General features: G+C 55.1%; 2 protein-coding genes across 3 annotated transcripts in view; one reads left to right on the forward strand and one right to left on the reverse strand.

The window, feature by feature from the left end:
* Nucleotides 1–21,922, reverse strand: part of Atg16 (Autophagy-related 16) — a 474,347-nt gene that overhangs the window by 102,601 nt on the left and 349,824 nt on the right. The gene's annotated exons all lie outside the window — the stretch shown is intronic.
* neo (ZP and PAN domain-containing protein neyo) overlaps nt 1–21,922 on the forward strand; it is a 209,382-nt gene that overhangs the window by 29,092 nt on the left and 158,368 nt on the right. The window lies entirely within an intron of this gene.

Here is a 21,922-nt window from a genome sequence, read left to right on the forward strand (position 1 = left end):
ACGACACGTCGTGAAATATAACGATACGACGATGATGACGACGAGGAGAAAGAAGCCGACGACGACGACGACGACGACGACGACGACGACGACGGGACCCGGCCGCCGCCGCCGCAGAACCGTGAACGCGGCGCTTGCTGCCGGCCGTAATAGAAACCAGACGTGGCTCTTTGGCCGGCGCGTGAATTTCATGCGCGTGATATTAAAGACCTTAATGGACGGCCATTAATTACCACGGTCGTGCCTTAGCTATGCCGCGAGAAACCGCACAGTCCGGTAGTCGGGCATTCGTCTTCGAGAATTCCTCTCCCACACGAGGCCCGGCGCGCAACCGACCGGACGGGAAAAAGGGGGTTCGCCGGTGGAGCCGGTGGGACGGACTACGGGCATCGGGCGAGCGGGCGAGGGGAGGGGAGGGGGGGGGGACGAAGGGGGAGCAGAGGGGATCGAAAGAGTTTATTGCACGTATCTCGGGAATATAGTATATCTCAGTACCGCACGTTCGAGTTCCCGGAACAATCGCTCCTGTACCGTATCGCGAACATTCGCGGACGTGTACAATTATCCCCTCGGGCCCCGCCGGCGGCTCAATTAAGCATCGCCGTCTGCGGGGATTTATTCTCTCCAACTTCGCGCTCGCGCCATCATACTTCCCCGGCGATAAGCGCCGCGAGAGTCGCCCGCGTGCAGCTTTTCGCGATGCCGATCCTCTTTCTCTCTCTCTCTCTCTCTCTGTCTCTCTCTCTCTCTCTCTCTCTCTCTCTCCTTTTCCCTCTTCCCTGTCTGTCTGTCTCGACGTTTCGCGGACGTTCCCTGCCAGTCGTCCGGATCGATCGATCGTGAGGTACTTTTTCGCAGAGGATGCGGAAGGTGTTTCTCCCTCATCTCCTGCTCCTCTTCTTCCTCGAGGAGATTCCAGACGTTAACGTGCTTGCAGAAACGTACAAGTTCCTCGTTGGCGTTTGTGCGTCTCGCGTCTCCTTATACACGCTTGCGTTTTATCGCGTGCCGCTTTTTAATACAGCGCGTACATGTCCTTTGTTTCCCGCCCTGTGTGTTCGATATATGTACGTGTGTGTCGTGTACGCGGTGCACGCACACGATCGCTCGCATGTAACGGGCTTCGAAAATGCGCCTGCAGCGTCGCATTCTTCCGCGGCGACGCGAGACGCGAGACGCGCGACGCGGCGCGGCGCGGCGCGGCGCGGCGCGACGGCGTACGTACCACTATCGCGAAATAAAGCGCGAACTCGTCTCCCGACTCTTCGGTAGATTCGCAGATTGTCTCGACGGAAACGCTCGCCGACGGCAGGAATTCCAATGCTCGTGCCGAACGAGAAACTCGTGCGGCACCTTCCACAAGCACCGCGGGCTGGATATCCGCGCGCCGGCAGAAAGGGAGAAAGGGAAAGACAGACAGGGGGAAAGAGCGACAGAGAGGAGGAGAGGAGCGAAAACGAGAGAGATAGATAGAGAGAAGCGGAGGAAGGAAGGGAGGTCGTTGCCCCGGGAAAATCTCGCGAGTCGCAAATCCTTCCGAGCGGCCGAGAAGCGACGTCCGGTCGGCGTGAAACGTCGTTAATCACGCCGGGATTCGGTATCGAGTTTCATCCCCCGCCCCCAGGCGGGCATATCACGCCGCGCGCGCGCGCGCGCGTAACCTTAACGTTTGAGTTGTTTGCACGCGCGTCGAAGCGCGCCGTACCACCAGCATCCACCTGACGACGTCGACCTCCGCGAGTGCGAAGAGGAGATACGACGCGCAGGTACACACGTACGTACGTCCTTCGCGTATCCTTTGGTCTGGCCTTGATGCGATGCGATGCGATCCGATGCGATGCGATGCGATGCACTACGCAGCGATGCATCGAGGCGACGCAAAGCAAAGGCGAGGATTCACTCGCGTTATAATTGAGGCGATCATCGCCGTCGGCCGACTCGTCTACGAGCGGCGCGCTCGCGATCGCCTTCGCGTTTCACCTTCCGTGTTCCGTGCGCGAACAACATTCTGCTCGAGCGATTCCGTTCGAATGTAAAGCGGCATCTTTTTGAGCCGAGCGAATTCCTCGATTCTCCCTCGCGCTCTCCCCTCTGTCCCTTTTCTGTTTCTCTCACTCTGCCCGAACGACTGACTCGCGGCTCGTTTCATTTGCTCGTGGGTGTGTTTCCGCCGCGCTGCGCCGCGTCGCGTCGCGTCGTGAGAAATATCGAGGTTGTCGGGGGAAAAATTTAATAGTCGTTTCCTGCGGAGGATATAGAGTGCTGGTCTTTCTGCTTTTTGATTGGGCAATATCGGGTAATCGTTGCGAACGTTGCCGAGCCAAAAAAAAGAATAATGGAAAAAGACAGAGATGGACGCGCGGCATTGCGAAACCGAGCGATTAAGGACCGTCGTACAGGTGGAATGAGAAATTAATGCTCCCGGATGCGCGATGGGATGTCCAACGACGGCTACGACCGTCTTCAATGCGAAGTAATCACTTAAACAGCGAGAAACGAGGAACGTTTCTGCTCGTGTATCAAACGGCAAGATTCTTCGCGAGAGAAAAAAGTAATAAACATACGTGGAATGAATATAATTTTATTATTCCGCGTTGGGGATGAGATCACGTATGTATGTGAGCTGAAACACTTCGGGTTCCATCGCAGCGGGCAAGAAATGACCTCGTCAATATTAGACGTCGCGAATAATTCTCATGTTAATTTTCCGGCAATTTTATTCTCATCGAAAAGGGATTACGCGATGGCTTATCGCGACGGCTGATAACGATGATGAAATAGGTAATTTGTATCGCTCGTAGTGATTGCTCTCGATGTCGCGGATATGTTCGTCAGACAAAGTAATATATATATATATATATGTACACACACAATAGAATAAAACAGTACCGAGATATTTCGCGCTCGCGCGTTTATCCATTTTTATCGGTTTTAATTGCGATTACAGTTGCGCGATCCATGCGCAAGCCATGCGCGTCCGCGGCTTTCGTCGGTACCGGTTTCGTAACCGGAGCAACGTGATAAACGTCGGCTGCTTACATTGATGGTTTGATATCCCGGACCCGCTCTGGTTAACAGTCGGTTAATCGAATAGCAGATCTTCAAGATCGAAAACAAGATCGTCCAACACGGGCAATTCGGTAACACCTATATACAAGCCTACAATACATTGCTGGCCACGTCGGCGGCATACGTCAATGGGCCCGGCCAGGCCGGGTGTAATATCTGGAATTTCAGTCGAGATCCGCGCCAGACACACACACACACACACACAGACAGAGAGCAAATGAGAGGGAGAGAGAGGACGGAGCGAGATATCGCGCGTAACTTGTGCGCGAACGATAATGTGTATTACGGTCTGGACGACACGCGCCGCGTGTGTGTGCGTATTAACGCGTGCATATATAATATATCTCGGCATCGGTGCGCCGGTCCATCTGCTGGCATCAATTACTCCGCGACCTTCCTCGCGTTTCCGTCTCCTATGCAGAGCGGAACGCTAAAAATCGGCCGCTACTGACTGAGAGGCGCTTTCTCGGCGCGTCGACTGCGCACATATCTGACATATGGAATCGTTTATGCGCGTCGATATCGCGAATATGTCATTCCACGTGTCCTCGTCAATTTGCCTCGCGCACACTCGCGCTTTGTCACACGTCTCTCCTCGTCGTTCCTCGCGCTGGGTGGTGCTCGATTTCGACGGTCCGATTTCGATAGCGAGCGGCCGGCAGCGATTTCGCGAGAAGTCCGGCGTAACGCGCTTCTAATTGCCGCTTCGAATTTCGCCGGAGCGGAGGTGCGAATATGTTCGCGAGATATCGCGTCGGCGTCTCTCGTCGCTCGATCGGCCGGCCGATGGCGGAAATCTGATTTCGACTGTCGTCGTGCATCAATCAGCGGCCGTGTCACGGTCGGTTTTGTCGGCGCGGTTCGAGCGCTCCGGCACTTGGTTGTTCTGCTGCGGGTAATTTCAGCGCACGTCGAACATTCCCTTTTAGTCAGTTTCTTCGGCCAATTTGAAGCGTACTCCCCCGACGTCGGGCGCACACATTCGGGTTACATGTCGAACCCCGCTTCGCGTCCGTCCGCAGTTTAAAGGGGAAAACACGCGCGTCACTTACATAGATCTCGCCGATAATCAACGCCGCTGGGCTGAAGCCAAAGTTTCGCCGCGCGAAGCTGGGAAAGGCCAAATTTCCTTCCTCCCTCTCTCTCTCTCTCTCTCTCTCTCTCTCTCTCTCTCCCTCCCCCTCCCCCTCTCGCTCCCGATCAAAATTCGAAGCGTACCTCGCGCTCAATAGCGTCTAATTGACTCCAACGCACGGGCGAGTCGCCGCTGCGCGAGGTCCGTTCCGTCTCGCGTCCGCCTCGAAACCGAAGCCCCGTCGTTATTTTTACAAACCCCCGTCCGACCGCTCCGTTGCGTTGGACACGGCGAAAGTTTGATTCTCCAAGTCTTATTCGCTCCGTGTGCAGTGATGAATTATTTCCAAAGTCCAGGTTGTATTCACCGGCCGTCGATTCACGCGGCGAGACCGGCCGGTGCCGAAGTGCCGTGGCTCGTTGACCGTAGCCGGAGCTCCGATCGATCGGTTACGGGAGCGAGAGAACGGGAGTCGGTTGGCCGGCCTCTCTTCTTCCTAAAAGCGCGCCGAGGATACACTTTCGCCCGATCGCGGCCGCGTGTGTGCACCGCAGGCATGCGAGAGAGTGTGAGCGCGATTGTAACACACGTACACACAAACAGCAGCCTGCGCCTCTCGGCATTTACGTCCCGCTAAGTGGACGACATAATCCCGCGCCCGGATTACCGCCCGGCCCGGCGATACCGTCGGTGCCTTTTGCCGCGCTCGGCTTCTCGGGCCCTGGTTTTCGGTATCAGCGCGCGAAGTCGCTTAATTTCCGACTGATCTTGACATGATCTCGCTCGCTCGCTCCCGCGTTATGCATACACGCCGCTTCCTGCTATTAACGCTGCATGCGCGCTCCCGTGCGCGTGCGTTCGCGATAAAGGCGGATATTTCTTAATCTCTCAGCTGGTCTCTTTCGCTACCTCCTCGGTTACCCCACCCCGCCTCTCACGCCGGCCTTATTCCGCCGGTCCGTTATCTCCTGTATCCTTGTTAGCATATACGGGAGCACCTTGTGAGTCTCGTAGCTCTTCCTGGCTACGGATTCTTAACAGAGTTTAAATAGAAAGTCACGTGCCGCAACGTTTTAATTTCGAATGCTTAAGATCCCGGTCTCGGGGCGCTTGGAGAATGGATTCTCGCGCCGGAGCGAGACGCATTTGAAATTAATCGAGAAAGAAAAAAGTGCCCCGTCAATCAATTTGCGTCCTCAGAGTCCTCATTCTGATTCTCCGACAAGTGTCGCCCGAGAATTATCTCTCTCTCTCTCTCTCTCTCTCTCTCTCTCTTTCTCTTTTTCTCTCGCTGAGTTTGACGATCCATCTACGACAACGAACCAAGCCTGATCATTCACAAGGGCACGCGACTCACGTGTGTGTACGTGTGTGTGTGTGTGTGTATATGCGTGCGTCGTCATCGGAGTCAACTCGGGGAAAGCTGACGACTACGCCCCGAAGACACACCATCGCGGCAGACAGGCAGTCAGACAGCGCCGTAATAAATTGCTACCGTATTAATGACGTTCCGGCACACCGACGACCGGGGTTAGGTCGTGACATCCTTTCGAGCTGCCCGGCTCGTGCGCGCACGCCATATCGGTGTCTTGCGGTCGTGCTTTCTGAGGATGAGCCGCGAAGTGATAATCAAAAGCCCGATATTGATTTCGGTAATTTCGCTGGGTTATTGCGTTATTATTTCCGCCGGATAAATGCGCTCGTGCCACCCCGATGACACGATAATACACACTCGGGTTCTCCGCGTTCACAGCCGCTCCGCCGCCCGCGCCGCGGCCGTGAAGACGCCGAACGCGAAGATGATCGCACGCGGCTCGTTCCAATTTGCGCTCGAACGACGAAACCGATAATAACCGCTCTCTACTGTGTGTGTGGTCGCCATTTTTATTAATTTCGCGGAATTTTGACAATTATCACCGTACGCGCGAGTGTTTCACCCGTCCTTGCCTACCTTTGTTCCCTTTTGATAATTATACATTCGGCGCATCTGACGATCTCTTTCCCTTCTCCCTCTCTCCCTCGCTATCTCTCCGTCCCTCGAATGGGTACGATCGACCCAGCGAATACCGTTGCCGAACAGTCAGATACGTAATTGTTACGTAACGTATTGTTAGGTACGCTCAAACATAGGATACCGTAGAATAGATCAATATGTATTTCCGAGGTGCGGTTGCGTGGGAAGCGAGCGTCGTGGTGGTGGTGGTGGCGGTGGTGGTGATGGTGATGTAGAGAACGGCAAGAGAGAGAGGGAGAGAGAGAGAGAGAGAGAGAGAGAGAGAGGGGAGGGGGAGAGGCTTCGCTAGAGACAATCTACTACGTTACAACTTCTCGTGTCGATAGAACGTTTAGAAAAATGATTTGATTCCTGGTAGGAGCCCTCGGGTGCGCGTGATTTGTGTTCGAGCCCGACGCCATTTGTCATTGCCGGCACCGTTACGTCCTACGGGCCCCGCGGGACCCGAGGTCGAAAAGCCGAAGTTAAATTTAACAAGCTTAACCGATAACTCCCGCACGGATCGGCACGGATCGCACTGCGAGTTCCATCTCCCTCCCCCCCCCCACCCCTCGTTCTTTCTCTGTCTCGCCCCTCTCCCCCACTCGCCACTCGTCCTCTCTCGTTCTATGCCAATAGAATGCAACTATGTGACTAGATAGCAATATCGAAACCGGCGCGTTCGCGTGCATCAGGCAATCGTGGATATACCGCGGAGATTTGGAAATAGTGATCTCGCGTGTCAGCCGGCATATTAAATCGGCCTGGCGTGTGTTTCATCCCCCTGCGGCTCGTCGCCTCGCGCACGCTCGCGCATCGCACCTTTCGCATCCGTGTCGAGCCCCGCGGGCGCACGGGGGGTTGGCACGTTTCGCTCGGGGGTCGAGGACGCCGCAGAGAGAGAGAGAGAGAGAGAGAGAGAGAGAGGGGGGGAGAGAGAGAGAGAGAGAGAGAGAGAGAGAAAACGGTATCTCGATCCGCGACGCCTAAGCGACATCGGCCCGCGAGAGAACAATTTTCTAATCCCGCGTGCGAGAGCGCCCGCGCTCGCCTCGCATACGGCGATATTACGGTTATTTTTCAAGCCGACTGCCAACACTGACCCGCTATTACTGCGGACGCGATTCATTACCGCCGGCGCAACCGCCAACTAAAGTGTATTGTGTTACGTTATGATTGATCGCGCCGCGCGATCCGCTGAACAAGCGGATGTCCCATCTGTCACCAATAAATATCCAATTTCAAGTTAGAATGATATATAAGACATTTTAACGTCGGGTTTTTGCGGCGACGTCGCCGGGCCGCGTAATAGGATCATTTATTAAGGAAATTGGCCGTTGTGATATTCGTCGTCGTCGTCGTCGTCGTCGTCGTCGTCGTTGTTATTGCCGTCGCGTCTCCGCCGGCACAGACGACTATGCGTTACCGCGACGACGAGGACCCGCGACATTCCGCGACACGGTCGGTACGAAGAAGCGGCCACCCCCCGGACGCGTCTCGTCTCGCGCCTTGCCGCGTTAATATTACGGCGTGCGCCGTGCGGGGATGACGAGATGGATAGAGTGCATGCGATTTTTCACGGTTCTCGCGATGGCGCGGAGCGAGTAGATTTGTTAGACGGCGAGCGCTACGTCCTGGCGAGTTGTTTGTCGACACGTTACGTTGCCTTAAAATAAAATGGCATGGGGAAAGTGATACCGAGTCTCGGCGCTCTCTCGTTCGCTCCCTCGGCCGACGCTCGATCGACTCGTTGCGCGAAACGCGCGCGCTCAATAATCCCGCTCGATCTTAAAAAGTGATTTCAATCCTCGCGCAGAACGCCACACGCCGCGTTGCTCCTCGGAGACATGCTTCCTGATTCCCGCAATAATTCCAGCGGTCATTCCGGAAGTCCGAGGACGCATTCTCCGAGAGGCTCTCCCCCTTTGTACGCGTCAGTCGCCGCGAGAACTGCGAGACTCTTGCGCGAAACTTTTCCGGAAGCAGCGGGAAGTCGCGACTTGGACTCGGACAGTCCGACCGACTACGTCGAACCGCAGAGCTGAAATATGTTTTACATCGCTATGTATTCCATAACTAAAATAAAGCTCGCCCAGGCGACCCATCGGCCAACGTAGCGGCAGGCGGTTACACGCGTTACGGCGGCTTCGTTCCGCCCGCGCTGACACGTTTCCCTCATCGACACGCCCTCGCGAAAGTTTCGGTTTTAGTTTGTGATTACGTGTCGGATCTCGCGCATCTCGATATCCGTAAATCGCTGCCAGACGCTGCCTCCGAATGCTGGGATTATATACGTCATACTTGAGCTCGCGGAGAAGCTTGACCCACTTGCGTCACATTGCCGCGAAACATTGGTAATCAATGCACTCGATGTAGTGTCAGGGAGTATTAGAGACAACTTCCGTGAGCGCGGAGATAATTAACGTCGACTGAGAAGTACGATCGTTTCATCCCCCCTCTACAATGCGTATGCGCGTACACACACGCACGCGCGTTATCTCTCTGTACTATTATTATCATAACTGGTGGCATACGTATAGATAGATAAATTCGTCTTGGAGTACTGTTATTCAATCGAACATTTGACGAGCTGCAGTGTGCTTGACGATTGCTATAGAGAGAGAGGCGCAGAGAGAGAGAGAGAGAGAGAGAGAGAGAGAGAGAGAGAGAGAGAGAGAGAGAGAGAGAGACAGACGGAAGACTTTGGCCGGCTGAGCGCAATTTCGATATAATCCCCGATGGTTAATATAATTTACTATTCTTCATTTATTATTATTATTCATTTCATTATTCGTTCCATTTTCATACAATTGCGGCGCTCATTTATCTTCGTATCACAAAACATTCGAGTGGCGTCATCACGAATGCGTAAATCTCCCGCACAGCGCGCCGAGGCGAATAGTAGGAGCGTTCTGCGCGTCAACGTGATCAGAGATGCATTATTACTTTGCAGTACCTTCAACAAGTCCGCAACGCGCTATCCTGCCGTATTCTCCGTGCAGTTTCCTTGGAAACGTTAACCAAAAGAAGGAATCATGGCTGTCGATCGTCTACGAGATCATAAAGCATCGCATTATTGCTGCAGAATATGGAATACATGCTTTCAGCCTGTCGATCGGTCGGTCGGTCGGTCTGTCGGTCTGTCTGTCTGTCTGTCTGTCTGTCTGTCTGTCTGTCTGTCTGTCTGTCTGCCTGTCTGTCTGCCTGTCTGTCTGTCTACCTGCCTGTCTGTAAAGTTGCGAATCGAAAATTCTTTTGTTGCCGCCGGGAGCAGCGAGCGAATAAAGCGTCGGGGGCAGATCGATCTTGCTTGGTGGAACATCGCTGTTACACGGCAAAGGTTTCCCCCTTGCCCCCCCCCAGCTTCTGTGTGCGTTCGTTTCTGTGTGCACGTGTACTCGCGGCGACAGTCACGCGCAAATTGCACACGCGCGTATACGCGCGGCACGTGTACGTGCGCACCCCCGCGTGCGTCCCGGCTACGCGAAAACAGAAGGGAAGAGAGGTCGCGCGACCGGTCGGATCTCGATACTTTCTCGAGCGCGCTGTGGAGATTTATATTTATGGTTAAGAGTAAAGCGGGAAAAGATCGAACGACAAGAGCGAGCGGAGGGAAGCTCCGGGGCGAACGAGGAAAAAGAGCAAACGTGAACGATACGTCGCGTAAGTGCATCCGCGCTTCCAAGTTCTCTCGCGGCTTGTCCCTTCGTCATTCGGTTTCTCTCAGTCTTTCTTTCTCCTCGTCTTTCCCCTTCTCCTCCTCCCGCCCCTTTCTCTTTCTCTTTCTCTCTCTCTCTCGCGCGCGCGCGCGCGCGCGCGCGTTCGCAAGTGCAAGCGCACACTTTGTCACGGTCGAGGCCCCGGCGGACGGAAGAGAGGAGGAAAGAAAACAAAGAAAGCCGCGAAGATCATTATTAAGGAGTAATGAATAATACCGGAAAGATTCAAGCGTGTAAGAGTACGACGCACGATCTCGCCGGGTATAATTCTCGGCGATGGCGTCATTAACTCTGCACCGGCGCGCGCGTTGCGGCACACGGCGGGAAGATGGAAGGCGGCGGGATATATCGTGAGGATACATCGTAAGGCGTACGCGATGCTCCTTTGCGGAAGGCTAAACGCGAGTTGTTACATCGTAATGTTACGTTGCAATAATGCCGGCGTTATTTATTGATTTATGCGGGCGCACGCGGCAGTCACACCGCGAGGAATCGCACGCACCCGCGCGCTCGCTCGCTCGCTCGCGACGTGTGCCGTTAGCCGCGACGCCCGAGACGCGACGAGATACGCACGTGGGATTAATATTTTTACCCGACACCCGAAACGACGTTTCTCTCAGCGTCGACGTGCTGAGATTTCGTCGCTGAGAATGCGCGGATATTCTCCTTCTCTCTTTCCGCCTCAACGCCAACGCGGAACAACGTTGTTCCTCGTGTTCACGGCCAGTCGACGGCCGAGTACATTCTTCCGCGGACTTTTTAGAATCTTCGTCCCGTTTCTTAAGTTATTTCGAGGTAGAAAGAGAGAGAGAGAGAGAGAGAGAGAGAGAGAGAGAGAGAGAGAGAGAGAGAGAGGGAGAGGGAGAGAGAGAGGGAGAGCAAGAGCTGTTCGCTTCGTTTGTACGATAGTTTGCACGTTCTTGGCTCTTCGCGCGACGATTCCATCCGCTTCCTTCGCAGATAACATTCGCTTCGTGAACTTCGCGCCAGTTGGTAATTTCTGGATCTCAGCCGCCCTGCAGTTCACACAGCATACATACCTTCTCGGTTGCTATACCGCGGTCCGTAATGCGGGATTATCTATCGATTTATTTGGGGCAAAGGCGAGCGACTGTTGGGAGGGGGTTAGGTAGGGGCTGTGGGAAGGAGAGGGCCAGGGCACGTAGAACGGGCGGTCGACGTAGTTTCGAAGTGCGATGCACGAGAGAGCGGGCACCTTGTCGCCTTGCATGCGAGATACGAAATTATCGCGACGATTCGAAACAGTTAGGTTCGTCTACCGGTCGGGAATGGTACACGATGGAAAGGCGGAGAGGAGAAGATAAAGAGAAGAAGAGAAGGGAGGGAGGGAGGAAGAGAGAGAGAGAGAGAGAGAGAGAGAGAGAGAGAGAGCAAGAGAGAGAAGTAAAGAAAACGGAACTGCTTCGCGGAGCAAATGTATGCGCACTCTCGGAGATAACGCGAACGCGAAGCGAGCTCTTTCTCTCTTCCTTTCGCATCGTCCTCGTCTACCCTCTCCTTCTTCTTCTCCTCCTCCTCCTCCTCCTCTTCCTCCTTCTTTCACTCTTTCTCTCTCTCTCTCTCTCTCTCTCTCTCTCTGCCTCGCTCTCTCTCTCTCGCTTCTTCCTTCTCTTTTTCATTTTCTCTCCTATTCGCATTAACGTGCTGATGCGGTCTCGAGCCGAGACTAGAGGTTAACTCTCGTGTCCATCTTCGGTCTACACGATGGATAATTCAGCGTACCTTCCTTAACCGTCCCGTGCGCCGCGGAAGAAACGGCGCGGACGCAGCGTGTAAATCGTTTCAGGAAGATGAAGCATCGTCTGTTTGTCCCAGGACGATTTCCTCCGAGTGCTTTTCGCTCCGACACCGCAAACTTCGTGGGACCTTGTTTGCGTATGATCGCGGAGATTCCCCCTTAGTAAACAGCGATAAGGGATGATGGGTGGCGCGGCGTCGGTGACATTGGGCGCGCCACACAACGTCATTGATTTCGTCAGTCACGTGCCGGAAAGGAGCGCCGGGGAGAGAGAGCACTTTCACTCGTCCTTCTGGAAAGTGCGACGGCTCGTGTCTTCGGGAATCTCGCTCCGATCGATCGCGGCTCGTGCCTCGCACGAACTCGCACGGCTTCTTCCGCGAAACGAGATCTCGCACGGAAATTTCGTAAAAAAAAAAAAAAAACAAAAAAAAACAAAAAAACAAACAAAAGAAGGAGGAAATGCGATTTTCCAACTAGACGCGCCTGTAAACACCCGCGCGGTTGACGTTCGCCCCGTTGTCCGACGTGGACAAAGGCGCACATGGAAGTCCCTCGGAGAGTATCGGCGGGGTCGATACTCCTTCCGATTCCCGCGGACAATAATTTTACATGATAAATGACGCCTATGGAATTCGTCCTGCCATTCTTCACTCTTGTCTATTGATCAGTCAGAACGTTTCACAGACGTTCAATCTGTCGACTTGCGCGTTCAAGGCCGCCGGATAATAAATCGTGCAAGACGCGCGCGGGCCGACCGGCCGGCCGGCCGGCGCGGCGGCTGGCCGAGTCGCGGAGGGATTAATCACGGGCGCATAAACGACGGCGGGATTTTAATTCCGTTCCACCACGTTGAATTTGATTAGCACGCGGCGATAAGGAGACTCGTGACCGCCGCGCCGCGCTCGCTGCGGTCTTCTCCGCTCCGGAGGGCCACAAAGAACCCGGCGACGCGTCTCTCCGTTTCGTCTCGAGAGACAAATCAGAGTGACGTAATGAGACTAAGGTCGCAGGTGGCTGCGCGCGAACGGGGGGCTGAACCCTGCAGGGCAGGGAGGGTTGGAGGGAGGGCTGAAGGGAGTGAAAGGACGAGCGTTTGTCGCAGAACGACTACGTTCGTCGTCGCCTCGGCTGACATCCTCATTCTCGCGATGAACATCCGCGAGAAGGTAAACGGCTAAGCGAAGGAAGCTTAGCGAATCCGAAAACGCAGCTTCTTATCGCGGCGCGCGCTGTTTCCCACGTTTTCGTTGCATGCTCGCTCTCCGTAGCAACTTATCCGCGCTTGTCCGCGCACATAGGCGAGCCGTGCACCGTCCCGTTTTCTTCCCTCCCCCCTTCCCCCTCGCCTTCTCGCCCACTCTACATCTGGTATTCCCCGCTATAATTCTACGAATGTGCCACGTCCACTATAGTTTTCCGGCCAGTGTTATCTCCCGCCGTTTCAGTTTGCGCGCGCGCGCGCGCCTCGCAGTTTGGCTCCGTACGAGAGTCAATATTTGTTCACGTCGGTCGGGAGATACCTCCCGATTTTGCTCATGAAGACCTACCGGATCGGCCCTGGCCCGGGCTGCTGTACACGGCGAACCGTGCCGTCGCCCGCGCGCCAAATTACGCAGGGAGATTCCTCCGCGTGATACGTCGGCGAAACCGGAAACAAAAGCCCGTGTTTAATAATTTCCGCAAATTCGATCTTCTTTTTCTCTTCCTCGCGGCGCTCGGAGCTACGAGCGAATCGCGCGCATTACGCGCGTGTTACGCGAAGGCACGTGCACGTAAACGCGGAAGAACTGCGCTCGGCAGGCGGGAGAGAGCAGGGGGGAGGAGGGAGGGAAAACGGGACAGCGCTCATCTCATTCGTGACTCCTGTTAAGCCACGTGCGGGGAACGTCGATTTGTCGATCAGCACGACACGGGAAAAGCGGTCTCGAGGCCCGAGGACTTGGAAGGGGAGGGGAGAATGGGCGAATACGCGCCTTATCGATCGCGTTGTTGTACGAGCGGAATAAAATCGATTTACTGTTATTCCAAGACCACCCCACGACACGATCTCGTATGCCGGGGGTACATATATCTCTTGCATCTTGAGCCCTCTCTCTCTCTCTCTCTCTCTCTCTCCTTCCCTCTATCTCTCACTCTCCCTCCCCCTCTCTCTCTCTCTCTATCTCCCCGTCGGCATTCCTGGATAAGACCCGCATTAAATCTCGTCCGCGGATTCGTCCGGTCGCCATTCTTGCTCCTAATACCCTATCCCGTAGCCCCGCAGTCCCGTAGAGGGTTCGCGACCTACGGTGGGGCGGCCGATCCACAGAAAATCATGATAATTATTACGTTAGAGCTAACTGCCGCCCGCTATCGATATGAGGATGGGTCTACGGGCCTCGCGCGATCGCGATACCTGTGAGCCCGTGGTCACTGTAACATTCGATGAACGCGCGATAGGTGCATACAACACACGCGATGGTGCGGGCAGGTATTTCACGTACCTGTGTGTATGTGTGTGATATATATATATATATAAATGTATGTGCGAAACGACGTAGACGACAACAGGCTCGACAACGACGGCGGCGAGGCCGTACCGTACGGTCGATTTGCGCGCTATGCGCACCGGAGTAACGGGTTGCAATGGACTGATAATTATTTCGATGCCAAGGGTTCATCGTGTATAATTGAGAACGTGAGTAAACACTTAAGTGACTTTAATTCAATTTTCTCTGTGTACACCCGCCGTATATTATCACGTGGCAAAGGTCTCGCGCCGCTGCGCGGCTCAACTGCGGCAACGGCGGCGGCGGCGGCGGCGGCGACGGCGGTGACGGTGATTGTACGCAAGCACGTGTTAAAAGGCACTTGATTCTAATCTCAGAGGCAAATCAAGCACGCATGGTACGCGATATCGCGTGAATAATTTTAATTGGACAGCCTAGTACTCGTAATGATATCCAACGCGATCGAGGTAATTGAGAGGAAGCGGATGTAAAAACGGTCGGCCGGCCGTCGTTGAAACCGCGTGTTCTCACGTAAAGCGGTAACAATCTTGCGCAACGCGCAAGAAGGAACACCCGAGGCTCCTCGAGCGCGCACTCTCGATGACATCGTTCCTCAGCAGAATTTCCACTCGCCATCGTCGATCGCGCCGAATGAGACGCGCACGAGTACATCTGTCGTCGCGATCTGTCGAGTCCCGAGTTTATACGAGTTAGAGTTCTCTCTCTCTCTCTCTCTCTCTCTCTCTCTCTCTCTCTCTCTCTCCTTCTCTCTCACGCACACATAGTGACCTCTCACAGTGGAGATCGACTCGGGGAACAAAGCGACGCTTTTATGCCTTTTTACGTCTTCATCCGTCGCAAGTGGAATGCCGCGAATGAAACGGACCTAGGACCCATTGTCTCGATATCCGAGACAAGACGCCGCACCGGGGATGTCCACGTCGCTCGGCCGCTCGCTTGCTCTCGCGGGTCCCGCATAATTGCAATTGCAATTCACCTCCGTTGTGTACATTCAGGTCGGGTCACAGGCGACGACGAGGACAACGCGCGAGGGCAATACGCGGATGTGGACTAAGAGGCGGAGAGTGACAACGTAGGTATAGAGATACAGCGCAACGGTATAGATACGAGGTAACGGGAGGAAATTGGAGGCTGGACACACCGGTCGACCGGTCAACGGCCACGTGGCACTCACAAGAGAGAAAGAGAGATGGATAGATATAGATGGCCAAAGAGACGAGAGAGAGAGAGAGAGAGAGAGAGAGAGAGAGAGAGAGAGAGAGAGAGAGAGAGAGGCCTTATCCGGGTATATCGCTCGATTCTAATTGCTCCTGCGTTACGGCTCTGACATATTAAGGAAATTAAAGTTCTCGAGATATCGGCGGCCGTCGGGACCGGCGCCGAGGCTGTATTCCCGTTCGTCTAGTTCGCTTGGTTTCTCCCGATCTGACCTTCCTCATCGACCGTCGTCCCGTCCACTGGTCCGCGTTTGTTGTTTTCGTCGCGTCGCCTGTCGCCTGTCGCCTGTCCCCCGCTCGAACAAGACGTATCGCCCCGTTTGCTTTTTCTGCCCGCGAACCGGGCATGAAAAAAGGATATTCCCATACGAGACTCTGGCATTCTTCCCGCTCGCCACGCTACGCTCCGGATACTTGCTGTGCGTCTTGCAGATTAATGTCACGAATCCTTGCGGGTTTATCACCCGGATAATTCCACGGGACGCGGGTGACGCGGAGCGCGCGCGCGCGTGAGAAAGAGAGAGAGAGAGAGAGAGAGAGAGAGAGAGAGAGAGATCGCCGCGTCATGCGGAACATTCCCTCGTAGGACTCTGCTCGCCGTCGCTAAAAGCGACGACTAAGCCACCGTAAGATAGTTCCAATCTGGCGTGTACCGTTAAACGCTACGGCGTTCGCCGCACGGTGTAGCGGCGTGCGCATACTGCAGCATGCGCTCGCGAGCGAGCGAACGAGCGCGCGCGCGCATAAACAAAACAACGAGTGAGCTCCTTTTGCCAGGTAGCAGCCTGCGCCTGCCCGGCGGTCTTGTATCTGTGACAAGAAAGTGGGACGCTTGAAATATGCGTCTGGTTAAGGCAGGCGCCAAAATAACACGTAACGCCTCGCCGTGGTAACGCGCGGCCGAGAAGCTGGTGCATTCGCCGTAAATGCAACCGTATATGCGCGAGTCCCGCGTATAAACGACTGCCGTTTTCGCCGCCGCCGCGATGAATGCGCATGATGAGCGAACTGCAAGGACGTCGTCTTACGTCTTCTGTGTGTGTGTGTGCGTACGTGCGTGCGTCTGTTCGCGCGTCCGCCGCGGCAAATGCCGCGCGGAGTATCACGCGTAATCTCCGTGCCGGAAACGTGTATGCCGGAAACGCCGTGTGCACTCGTCGAAAACATCGTCTCCTGAATTGCGGCTAATGTCCACTGAGGTCTTTCAATCTCGAGACGCATGGTCGTCCGCGGGGTCGTCGCGACGCGATTCAAAGGAGCTTTCTCGCTTTCAGCTGCAGTTTCTTCCCTAGTCTTCGCTAAGTCGTTCTTCCTCACCGCAATTCTTCCTCGAGTCTTGTCTCGTAATAATCACTATGTTTACCTGCGAGGATTTTTCCCATGCGTGTATTTCTGCTTTCTCGTTACTGATGTCGAAACACTCGCTTACCCTCTCTCTCTCTCTCTCTCTCTCTCTCTCTTCCTCCCTGCAGTCGGCGGAAAAGAGAAAATCTCGCAGCGCGAAACGCGCGGAGGCGGTCACTTTCCTCCGCCGTATTTATTCGCGTTGCGATCTAACGAAACAAACACGTAGCGCGGCCGAATATCGGTTTCTCGCGGAGGAGAAAAGGGCGTAGCGGGCGATTTCGCCAACAGCGATCGGCCATCTTGCTCGGGCCGAAACTGCAGCAAAAACGTCGATGCCTCGCCGCTATCCTCGCGTACGTACGTCGCCGTGTCCCTCCGTCGCGTTATCCCGCACGGTACACCGGTCGCCGGCAATTTATGTAGGCTACCTATGCAAGGAGCTCAGGTCGGTTAACTGGCTAGGTCAATGAATAGGGTTGTTGCCTCGCGCACCGCACTCCGCATACCAACTCTGACCACGTTCTTTACGAGACGCGCGGTCTGCGGTTAATTAATATTTTTGCGGCGTGGCTGGTGCGCACGACCGCCGGCATTGATATCGTTTAGGCCCGTGAATCGCGAATTGTACGTAAGCTACGGTACGTAGGTGTGCCGAATAACGACGCTGATTTACGCTGTTTGTCCGCGAGTTTGCTCGTAAAATTGATAAAAGAGAGAGAGAGAGAGAGAGAGAGTGAGTGAGTGAGAGAGAGAAGGAGCGTACGATCATACGTACGATCACGCTCATCAATCAGCGCTGCGAAATCGCGCGTTGCAAGGACGGCGGGCGGAATATCGCAGGCACGAAGAAACGATTGTACCGCGCGCCGATTGTACCGGATTCCGCGCGCGTCGCTGCAGTTTTGTAAATGCTGTGGAATTCGGTGCCGCGGAATCGCACATCGCGGAAACGGCCGCGATTATGTCCGGTCCACGGGCTCTCGCCGCCGCCGCCGCCGTCGCCACCGCCGCCACCGCCGGTTCGATCGCGGGGAAATCAGGGCTCGAGCGATAAAACGTGAGGGAATTCAGGCGAATATTCGACAGGAACGTGACTCCCGGGACGGGGGTTAAGGGCGAACGACTGAGCGTAGCTCATTCAATGGCCGCAGCAGGTGCATATTATTCAACGTTTCAACCGGATAGATCTCGCGCGAATTCATAAAACGGTCCTTTGTACGGACACTTCACGCGGGGTACGGGGGCGAGGAGGGGGGAGGGGTAGGCGAAGAGGCGCCGTGATCTTTATGGAAATTTTACGGGCCGGTGCTCACTCGCCTTATGGTCGGTCCGAGGATGATCCGGAGGGTAGAGAGGGCAGTGGCGGGCGAGAAGAAGGGTCACAGCGGGAGGAAACGACGAGCGGGGCGGCGGGCGGGTGCAACGGCCCGAAATTTGCCGCGGGCACGTCTAAAATATCGCCCGTGTCTTCCGGAAAACTCGACCCGGTTTTAACAGTCTTGCTGGATCTCGCGGGGATCTCGCCCTCTTAATCGTGTTAAAGCAGACGATAGCAACGAACAAGCGCCGGGGGGAGTTTTCTTTCTGTTTTTTTCACGATCAATGGGCGAACGCTAAAGGCGACTCGCGCTCGTTAATGGCCGATCAGGGTCGGAAGAGAATGGGACACGTCTCGAGCCTCTCCCCTCCCCTGCGCCCCGCACCGACATGTCCGGAGAAAAGTAATCTGCCTACCGATGTGTTAAACGCGAACACCCGCCCTGTCCTCCCCTTCCTCTCGTCCTCTCGTCAGCGACCTGAGAATTTAATCGAAAGTCCGTGACGTAACTCGACGCTTTCGTACGCGGGAAGGGGGGGAGCGGGGGCGAAATCAGTTTTACCGCGAACAAGTTGCCAAGACGTTCCACTAATTTTACGGTCAACCGCCGATGTATACTTCCCTTGACAGTATTGAGCTACCGGTAAGGAACAAAGCGTCTCTCTAGCGGCGCACTTCGGCCCGATAACGCGAGTAGGTAAGACGCTTCCCAGGGATCACATGACGTTAATTATCTACGAACTACTTGCAAACTGCGACGGCGCGCAAACACACACATACACACACACACACACACACACACACGTACACGCAATGCGGCATTCTGCGCGCGTTTCGCACGACCAATTTACGCCGAAATTCCGTACACGTTGCGTGTAGTTTGCATGAAAAGATCGTTCGTAATCCGCGACCGAGCGAATTAAAACGGTAAAGCACCGGCGAACAGCTACGTAATTACGGAGCGAGCGCACATACACACACACAGCCGCTCTGAGAGACGCTGATCAACGTACTAATAAACGATAGCCGGACGTTAGCACGCGATTTTTCCCCGACGCCTTGAAAAGAGAGAGAGAGAGAGAGAGAGAGAGAGAGAGAGAGAGAGAGAGGAGGGAGGGGGCAGGAGAAAGAGGAAGCGAGGAGGAGCGACAAGGAGCAACAGAAAAAAAAAACAATAAAGTAGTATTATCCCGAGACCGCAAATTGGCAAACCTAATTATAGAAGAATCAACGGCGCCTATCGCGGCGCGACGGCTGGCAGAGCCAGCGAGTCTAGATCGCGCCTGAGATTATCACGTGCGAAATCATTTGCCGACTTTTATAATGTTACATTTCACGGCTCCCCCTTGGCGCGATCTCGCTCGCGCTGCAAACAGACGTATATATCAGGCGGCGTAACAATGCGCTTGTCGCCGCCGCGCGCCTTTAATTTACTCGCGCCGGCAAGCCGCGCCGAGTCCGCGAACGCGCTCTCGCTCGGCAATAGACCGTATCGCCGTCGGTGCCCGGGCTAACTTCTTCCGGTTGCTCGTCGATACATGAGCATACGGTGAGAAAGACAGACAGAGAGAGAGAGAGAGAGAGAGAGAGAGAGAGAGAGAGAGAGAGAGAGAGGGAGAGAGGAAGAGGAAAGGAGGGGGGAGGGGGGAGCGGGAGAGAGAGAAAGCTATCCGTCGGATATACGAGCCACTTACGCGGGGCAGCAGCCTCTCGTATGCGCATTCCTGCCTGCCCTTCGCGCCAAAGGGGAGAGATACAAGACCCGGTGTCTTTAATATGCGACAGACAAGCTGACCTCGCCCTTCTCGTGGCGGTGCTTGTTTCAGACTATTATCCAAGTATGTAGCTACGTGGCTACCTACTCCGCGCCTACTCCCGGGGAATTTATAATAACCGCGCTATGGAGTTACCGCGGAAGCGTGTGCCATACCGTTCGTCGCGCACGACCACGCCGTGACCACGCCGAGAGAGAGAGAGAGAGAGAGAGAGAGAGAGAGAGAGAGAGAGAGAGAGAGAGAGAGAGAGAGAGAGAGAGAGGAGAGAAAGAGAGCGCACACGGGCATCGCACGACGAGGGAGAGAGCCGGTCGTGTACCGGTCATATAATAGATCGAAACGCTCGGACGACGAGGCGCGATGTCCGACGACGGTCAAGTTCCGTTTCTAGCAGCCCCTCGTGGACGCTGGGCGATGCCTCGCGCGAGGCGAGACTTCTCGCTCGCCTTCCGCGAGAGGCGTGCCAGCGTGCTCGACGGCGCGCGCGGCGTCATCCTCGTCGTGACCAGACGCTGGTGGATGTACGCTGGCGCTCGTATTCCCCCGCTTTTATGACCGTGAAATAATAACTTCAATTAGTTAATAACTACCGGTGATAGAACGCGGCGCAACGCGCGACGCTGCTGCTGCTGCTGCTGCTGCTGCTGCTGCTCCCCACGTACGGAGAGCGGGACAACGCTCCGCTCGTACGGATAACAGGAGGTCGGATCGTATCGCACGCGTGTTAGACGGGAAAATTGCTAATGACAAACCGCGCGACCGTGGCGATAAAGTCCGCTCCGCCGAGTCGGCAGGCATCGATAGTTTACGCGATGCATACTTGGCCGAATGAGGAAGCGAGCAACAGTCGGGGCGATATTAAAGAGCCGTCCAAGAGGCGGAGTAGTTTTCAAGGGAGATCGAGAGACAGGGAAGAATAGAGACTCATCGAGGTGTCGATGTGTGCGTGTGTGTATGAGAGAGTGAGAGAGAGAGAGAGAGAGAGAGGGAGGGAGGGAGGGAGACGGAGAGAGAAAACTCGAGAGAGAAGTCGACGACGGGGACGTTGACGACGTCGACACCGACGAGGATGACGTCGTATCGACCAGTCAGTCGTTGGAGGCGATGGTGATGGATTTTATATCCTCCGCTGCGCCGTTCGGACGTCCAAGCGGCCTCCCTTTCCAAGCATATGTCACTCGGCAAATGGCAGTGCCAAGCCGCTCGCTGCACTTTGTGCTATAAACCATAGTCTGCGTGTAATGCCTCTCTCTTATTCTTCTTCCATCACCTTCTCCTTCGCCGTCGTCGCTCTTCGCGCTCTTCCCCCCCCCCTCTCTCTCTCTCTCTCTCTCTTACTCTCTCCTCCTCCGTCTTCCTTCTTCCGTCGTGGTGTAACCATCACGGGTGCTCCACGGCTCGCTGAATTCCCAGGAAGGTTTGTCGGGTAGCAATTGGATGTAGTTACGCATCGAATGACGATGCAACCGATGTGCAGGGGGCCGGCGCTATCTCTTCGACCGTTCATCCCCGCGCCCCATTCCCGCGGGGGAAACTGGATCCAGGATACGTTTCCCGGAAAGCATTGTCCGCAAAATGTACGCGGTCAGCAATCGGCTGAAACTACTCGCGAATCTGACCACATCGCGCCGCTGCATTTCTGCGCTCCCTCCCTCCTCCTCCCCCACACACCGGCGCGGCGCGGCGACCGGTGTGTGTGTGTGTGTGTGTGTGTGTGTGTGTGTGTACGTGCGCCGTAGTAAAGTCAGACGTGAAAGAGAGAGTCGTTTCGGTGGCCCGATGCGATCGCATTGACATTTCGAGAGAGAGAGAGAGAGAGAGAGAGAGAGAGAGAGAGAGAGAGAGAGAGAGAGAGAGAGAGAGAGAGAGAGAGAGAGAGAGAGAGAGAGAGAGAGAGAGAGAGAGAGAGAGAGAGAGAGAGAGAGAGAGAGAGAGAGAGAGAGAGAGAGAGAGAGACCGGGCCGTCGCTGCGATTTGCTACGTGGAATTGCGCGAGAACGAGCGCGTGTCGCGCATGCTCAAGTCAAAAAAGGGAACGCATTTGCATAAATTAGAGGATCCGAGCGGTTGTCTCTCTGTTGCAAATTTTGCCCCCGACGTTGTGTGCGATTCTTCCACTTTTTCTCTTCTTTTTGCT

This window comes from Harpegnathos saltator, unplaced genomic scaffold (genome assembly GCF_003227715.2).
Source record: "Harpegnathos saltator strain DR-91 unplaced genomic scaffold, Hsal_v8.6 scaffold140, whole genome shotgun sequence".
In the NCBI taxonomy this organism is placed as follows: domain Eukaryota; kingdom Metazoa; phylum Arthropoda; class Insecta; order Hymenoptera; family Formicidae; genus Harpegnathos; species Harpegnathos saltator.